Genomic DNA, 8,252 nt, shown 5'->3' with positions numbered 1-8,252 from the left:
CCAGGATAGGATTTTATAGTGTTGTTGGAACGCGAACATGATTTTATAGACTTTAGTTCTAGAAATATTAAATGTTTTAGTGACTGAAGTCCCTGCCAACCGTATTCTCACATTTTCTCGGGGTCGATAAATTAAGTACCAATTGCGTACTGGGGCCGGTCCAATCGACTACCCTTCACCTAAAATTTCGAGCCTTGTGCCTAGAGTAGAAAAGAAAAGAATATTACAAATGATTGCTTGGCCTACCATGTTTTTATTTGGAGTCATCTTCTCCAGTATAAACTACTTTCATCCTGGCTAAAGAGCACAAGTTTATCCATCGTACACCAAGTGTTGTTACGGTAGGTTCATTTACTGTTACGAACATTTATGCCTCCGCATACACTAATGTTAGACAGATGTCGACTTTGTGCTTGGCTCCTCCGCCTATTTGACGTATTTTACAGATACCGGATTTCTAGTAACTCTTCCTAACCAGGCTAAGTTGATGCAGATGCTGGTTTCGTTACCGACCACCAAATATTCAGCAACTTGTACTAGATCACATGTTAGCTGTGGTACTCTCAGCATAATACATAGATAGGCGTAGGAGTGGCTGTGTGATAAGTAGCTTGCTTGCGAACCACATGGTTCCGGGTTCAGTCCCATTGCGTGGCACTTTGGGCAAGTGTCTTCTACTATAGCCTCGAGCCGACCAAAGCCTTGTGGGTGGATTTGGTAGACGGAAACTGAAAGAATCTCGTCGTATATATATGTATATATATGTGTGTATGTGTGTGTATATGTTTTAGTGTCTGTGTTTGTCCGCCCAACATCGTTTGACAACCAATGCTGGTGCGTTTACGTCTCCGTAATTTAGTGGTTCGGCAAAAGAAACCGATAGAATAAGTACTAGGCTTACAAAGAATAAGTCCTGGGTCGATTTGCTCAACTAAAGGTGATGCTCCAGCATGGCCACAATCAAAGGACTGAACCAAGCAAAAGAGTAAAGAGATATATTCAGACAACGTGCATTCCTGAAGTTTTGAGACTTTTTCAGCGAACACATTAATTTCAAAGAAGCACCAGGCACTCTTCTCTTTCAAAGTATGATTCTTTGACATTAACGCATTTGTTGTAGCGCTCTAGTCACTTTGCGAAGGACTCATAGAAGGCTTCTAAAGTGAAGGTATCCAGGACCTTTCACACGGCCCTCTTTATATTCTACTCCAGCTTCAGAAGCAACCAAAAGTCACAGGGAACAAGGTCTGGACTGTAGGGAGGGTAAGGAATAGTTTTGATGTCCATCTCTGTCAAGTGGTTGATTACCAAGATGAAATTGTAGACTGGTGCATTGACATAGTGCACTCTACTTTTGTGCTGAAATCCTTCCCAAACACCCTCAAAACCTCCCCAGGGTACTCTTTGCTGACTGTCTGCTAGAGAGAACCCATTTTCTTTATCACACAAACCGACATGTATTACGTCACTTTCTCTCTCTTTCTCTCCCTCTCGCTTTCTCTTTCTCTCCCTCTCGCTTTCTCTTTCTCTATCATTCTCCCTCTTTTCATATGTGTGCATGTGTACGTGTGTGTATGTGTGTGAGTGCGTGTGTGTGAATATGTTTTTATCTGTGTTTCTGAGTATGTGCGCGTGTGTGAGTGTTGTATATACCCACAAATACACTCGCACTTAAATCTTATAATTTGTATAAAACGCTTAGGAATTTCAGATGGTATATCTACTTTTTAGTAACTCATAATTGGAATAGTAGCCAAACCCCCAAGAAATCATAACCTGCTATTCTATGCGAATATGAATCTATGAACCAACCAAGGACACACTCCCTAGAATCATGCCTTACTCCTTCATGCTTATGTGTATATAAATATAAGTTCAGTCCTACATTTAAGAGATGAGGAATTCTGTACATTATTTACATTATTTACATTTGATGGATATTCGTCCTCATCTTAATAAATCTTAGGGGGCTACAAACTACGGTAGCATCCACCCTTAGGGGTTAGCCATGTTTAAATGGCAAATATACGTCACGATGTGTTGCAGCTACTGTTTATAACTCGCTCTAAGATTTATTATTGCTTGTTTACACTTTTTCGATATCAGTGTCAATACGATACTGGAAAAGGGATATGTATTTGTGAAGGGAACCTACTTTTCATCGACAACTGTGATTGTTACACGCCGATGACGGGTCAATACCCAGAAACTCGAGTCCGTGTGTATCATAAGGGGAAGACGGGAAGGATGGCTTCCCTTTGCAAATACTGATAGGGCACAGAAAGTGTGTCTATAGCTAGCTGGAGGAGGTGTCCTACTGGGGCTACAAACTACGGTAGCATCCACCCTTAGGGGTTAGCCATGTTTAAATGGCAAATATACGTCACGTCCTCATCTTGTTTGTTGTTAACACAACGTTTCGGCTGATATAGCCTCCAGCCTTCATATAGCATAGTGTTTAAGAGCGCGGGCTACAAATCCCATAAATATATATACATGTATACGACGGACTTACTTCGATTTTCGTTAACTGAATACGGGGCTATAGTTTTAAAAAAACAACCTTGTAAAGAGTGCTACAAAGTGGGACTGAACTTAAGATCACGGGATTGGGAAGTAAGATTCTTAACCACACATCAACGCCAGTGCCTATATAATGCAAAATAACAATGTTACACTACGGCGAGCTACCAGAATCGATCGTACGCTGGGTAAAATGCTCAGCGGCTTTCCGTCCGTCTTTATGTTCTGAGATCCACTGAGGTTGACTTTGCCTTTCATCATTTGAGGATCGATAAAATAAGTACTACTTGAAGACTGAGGTTGATGTACTCAACTACATCTTCCCTCGAAGCTGCTAACCTTCTGCTAAAATTAGAAATCAATATCTACGCTACCTTTTGTAACCACTACTTTTATATAATAAACACAATACATTTAAAAAATGACTTCCTAGATAACGAAAAATTCACAATAAAGGCATCCAAATTCAGCGAAGACAACATTGAGAAGTTTACTGATTATACGGCATTGCATAAAAATACCATCATTGATATTTATCTAACCTATTTGCTTTTGTTGTAAAAGTGTCAAGTGATGTTCCCTTGTGATCTGTTAATAAGCTGTGTGCCGTTGTGTAAAGTGTTTAAGAAAGCATGCTTGGTTCTTAAATGTGAACAAGGCGTGTTCTGATGTCAAGCGTTATCTCTTTGTGAGAGGCAGACACGTGTTTATTCATCTTCTAAAATTTTCGTGCCTTATTTTCCTTTTTGTTGTAGCAGATGTGTTGTCATGGAGTTATAAATATTTTAGGGCAATTGTTATAGTTGAGACGTGGTACATTACTGGTATATCTTCTTTATATATAAAAGTAAGGTTGTGTGTCTGTCTCCTACGATTTAGATTCCTAACTACTCCCATATTTTGCGGTGCAGTGTAACCAAAACCGGGTATCTTATAGTCGTGATTCATATCGAGCCATTCTGGGTATTAGCGCGCGTCTACGATTTAAAAAAAAAATTACCATCATTTTTTTCCATTTTAATGCATTTTTTCGCTATTCGATGAGTCAACGATTTTTTTAAAAATTACCATAATTTTTTTTTCCATTTTTAATGCATTTTTTTGCTATAACTCTCTAAAAATGCTTATATAGTTATTTCCCTTACAAACCCGAGCAACGCCGGGCGATACTGCTTGTATTTTATAATTAAAAAACAAATTATAAGGGTGGCTTTCTATCTTGCAGTAACTAACTGTTGCTTTGCAATTTATACTTACTATGACAGACCGGAGTGATTAGAAATAGCAGTCAAAACCACAAGCCTTGTATTATAAACAGACGACGAAAAGTTTCCAGGATATTATTTGTATGAGGAAAACAAGACAAACGATGTGTGGACAGCAGAAGATGTGGATGTATGTAATTACATCTAAGATTAAATAAAAAATAACGGCAGCGGACATCATAGAATGCAGGTCTGATCCCTTCCTGGAAGGTGGTAGGAGGGATGTCAGGATATTAAGTCTGTTTTTAATTTGTTTATATCTCCCGGGTGGGAGATGGGCTGAATTCTAGAAGTACTGCTATACCAGGTCAACCCGTGGCAAAGGCGGAGCAAGCCCCTAACTCTTCGCCTCGTTCTAAAAATCAGTTTAATATCGATGGTCCCAAATAGGGACCGTATCAGATATTAAGCTGATAAGAACAGATACTACACTTTGATCTTAGCCAAAAGGCCGAGAAGCGATAATTTTTTACCCTAGCTTAGAAATATTATACCTATTTCTATTTAGTATAGTGACTGATTTATACTTACACTTATATAGCTGTATTTAATTAATTCTTCCATATTTTGTAATATCTTTTATTTTATTTCGTAGTAGTTGTTTTATTTAATCCTTTCAATCTGAGAATTTTAATATTTCTATTTTTTTTTAATGATATTATCCTAAGCGTAATCTGTAATTGTGTTGATTTGATAATAAACGTGAATGAAAATTACGGGATATTTTCTGTTTGAACGGCAGTTTTTTCTAGCGGTGTCATATGAAATTGTCACCCATAATTATGACCCTGGTATCGATCTTATTGAATTTCAATCTATTTTAGGGTTAGAGAGGGGGGGTTATCTTTTTTTCTTCAGAAATGTAAATAAACCCAGTCTGTTTCTTAAACGAGGGACATATGCATACGGCACAGAATGTTATTTACCTCAATAGACGTCAGTGATTGGTTGAAATTGCAGAAAAAAAAACAACAAATATCTTACAAACTATAGAATTTTCTCAATAAAGCCAGGAGAAAAAGATGTTTTATAACACATTCCACCAGTATAAGAAGTTTAAAATTTTTTAGTTACCTATAAATTATATTAAAAACTGCAGTTCAAACCGAAAATATCCAAAGTACGAATTACGACGGTCCGTAATGTTCACGTGACTCTATATCTCACCTGTAAAACATTTATTACTCCTTTACTAAATTAATTATTTTTTAGGTATCATAAATCTCGTAAGTCGTATCGGAAACATTTTCTTGCTTTTCTGAAATCTTTATATATAAAAGTGAAGTTGTGTCTCCTACGATTTAGATTCCTAACTACTCCCACATTTTGCGGTGCAGTTTAACCAAAACCGGGTATCTTATAGTCGTGATTAATATCGAGCCCTTCTGGGTATTAGCGCGCGTCTACGATGAGTCTACGATTTTTTAAAAAAATTACCATCATGTTTTTCCATTTTAATGCATTTTTTCGCTATTATATATGGGAAGTAACTCTCTAAAAATGTCTACGACGAGTCAACGATTTCTAAAAAAAATTACCATCATTTTTTTGCTATTTTTTGGCTATAACTCTCTAAAAATGCTTATATAGTTATTTCCCTTACAAACCCGAGCAACGCCGGGCGATACTGCTAGTATATATATAATATATATGTGTGTGTGTGTGTGTGTGTGTGTGTGTGTGTGGTGTGTGTGTGTGTGTGTGTGTATAATTTCTGTCTTTCTGTCAATGGATAATAGCATTGATATATATATATCACCCCTATTTCTATAAATAGAAAATCTTTCTTGTCTCCTTTCAATCGTTCATTCTTCTCAAAACTTTCCAGCAGTTCAAAGCAACTAAATATTCTTCAGTCAGTTGATAGACTCCACTACCTTAAATGTTCTTAAAATTTAAATCGACATCTTTGTCTATATATCTACCTTCTCTATAATGTTATAAATTGATATGAAAATTATGTATTAATGGAAAACCTCTATTAATGGCTGATGAGGGCTCAGCATTTTAAAACTGTTGTAATACTTACAACATTTAATAAAATGATGTAGCGTGAAACGATCGCACCAAATTACCGAAGTTATTCTTGTTGCTTATTTTGATATATATATATATATATATAATTTCTGTCTTTCTATCAATTGATAATAGCATTGATATATATATATGTGTGTGTGTGTGTGTGTGTGTATATAAATATATATATATTTATAAATACACACACACACAAACAATGGGGTACCCAAAAATAACAGGAAATATTTTCTGTGGGACAAGCCCGTGTGGTTCAGATCTCCGCGGTGAAGCCACTTGATGCGACCTTCAGGCATCAGTCTGCCGACAGGCGTCGTCTCGTGAGGTCTTACTGCCACGTGGACTGCAGTGTTTCTCCCCTGTTCGTCGATTTTTTGCGATGGCTGAAACGAAGGAACAACGTGCTTCCTTCCGTGAAATTCTGTTTTCCGTTGGGGAAAACGGCGGCCGAGACAGTTGTCTTGCTTCAAACAGCTTACAAATGCTACCATGAGCAAAACACAAATTCACGAGTGGTTTTCATGCTTTAGGAATGGTCACTTGTCACTTGAAGACCAACCTCGTTCAGGGCGGCTGTCCATCTCCCGAACAAATGAAGACATCACGAAAATTCACGAACTGATCTAGGAGAGCCATCAGCGAAGAATTGATGAACTTGTTGTTATAATTAGTGTGTCCTGGAGCTCTTGCCAATGAATTTTGAGCAAAGAATTGTGAATCAAAAGAGTTGCAGCAAAATGTGTGCCGCGCCTGCTCACAGAAGATCAAAAGCAGTCACGACTGAATGCGTGACCCTTCTTACCCACCCTCCTTATGCACCCGAGCTTCCTCGCTGTGACATGTTTGTTGTTCCCCCGAATGAAAAAAACTCCTTAAAGGAAAACATTTTGGAGATGTGGAAGAGGTGAAGAAAAAAGACAACGGAGCGTTAAAAGAAGAATTTCAGGACTGCTGCGAACAGAGGAAAACGCGTCTGGACCGATCCATCGCTTTAAATAGAAAATACTTTGAAAGCGATAAAAGTGTTAACATGTAAATCTGAATAAAATAGCATTGCAAAATTCTTATATATGTATGTATGTATGTATGTATGTATGTATGTATGTATGTATGTATGTATGTATGTATGTATGTGTGTATGTATGTATGTATGTATATATATATATATATATATATATATTATATATATATATATATAATATATATATATATATATATATATATATATATATATATAATAGAAATATTAAAATTACTAAGTCTTTCTAAAAGAGATTACGGCAGCGTTACTGGAAATTAATTGTTATCGCCATATTAATATGGCAGTCTTATAGATATAAGACTAAAAGCTGTCGCTGATTAGCTCCATTAAACGCGTCTGTAGCTGTCTGACTAGCAGTGTGAAGCGGCTGACCTCCCTTGTTCGAAGGTTATAATGGACACAGTTTGTGTGTCAAATAGCTATCTTAAGGCGATGGTCTCATGGAGCTAATCAGCGACAGCTTTTAGGGTGTGTGAAAAGAAACTTGCTTCCTAACCACACAGTTCCGTATTCAGTCTCGCCGTGTGGTACCTTGGGCAAAATTCTTCCATTATAGCATCGGGCCGACGAAAGCCTGGTGAGTGGGTCTGGTAGCTGGAAACTGAAAGAAGCCCATCTGTTGTTCACGCAAACGCACCTGTCTTCGTCTTTGGTTTTTTGTAAATTCCAACTACATATATATATATATATATATATATATATATATATATATATATATATATACACACCAGTGGTGACTCCGGCACTCGAACTGTTCGGGCTTAGCCTGGGTAAAAATTTAGTAAAGTGAATGTATATTTGCAAGTAGATTTAATTTCTGCCAACACTGACTTCAAGTATGGAATTGCAGCCAATGACTCGGTCTCCATTAATAAAGCTTCGCCGCAGATTATTTACTTTCGTTCAGCGTCTGGCGGTCATCTATGTCAACAAAATATCATTCGTAGCAGACGTTCTCACATCGTTGACACGCGCCTGACTTGGGCTCAGATGTTACAGCCCGAGTTGTTATCTATAATCGTAAAAATTAAAAGTAGTTCAAATTCAGTGTTTTCTTGAAACAATAAATTTTTATAGAGATTAGGATTTAAATTCCAATCTATGGAAACTTTCTGTTGTACAATATTCTTAAAGGAACGGAAAATTATCCAGCAACTCGGGCTAAAACGAATGAACCTGGTAGGTGTAGAAGACTAACTGGCTTCTCTTGTCAAGAGTAGAGGCGACAGTCAGATCGCTGATGTTTGTCGTACACTCCGCTGTCGTTATTTGATTGCTAATATTCTGTGTGTCTGTGTGTAAAGATCAGTTGTGTTTTGCAGGGTTGCTTTATTTTTACCCTTAACTTAGGAATGAAGACACAGTGTTAGATATAAAAAGAAACAAGC

The 8,252-nt window shown here is 37.3% G+C and overlaps 1 non-coding gene across 1 annotated transcript; it reads right to left on the bottom strand.

The window, feature by feature from the left end:
* Positions 1 to 4,057: 4,057 nt before the first annotated feature.
* On the bottom strand, positions 4,058 to 4,251 carry LOC115209991. The gene has a single exon (XR_003881360.1). It is a non-coding gene; the product is annotated as a U2 spliceosomal RNA (small nuclear RNA).
* Positions 4,252 to 8,252: the final 4,001 nt, after the last annotated feature.

Source organism: Octopus sinensis, linkage group LG3 (assembly GCF_006345805.1).
Source record: "Octopus sinensis linkage group LG3, ASM634580v1, whole genome shotgun sequence".
NCBI classification, from domain to species: domain Eukaryota; kingdom Metazoa; phylum Mollusca; class Cephalopoda; order Octopoda; family Octopodidae; genus Octopus; species Octopus sinensis.
This window is presented reverse-complemented; position numbering and strand designations above follow the sequence as displayed.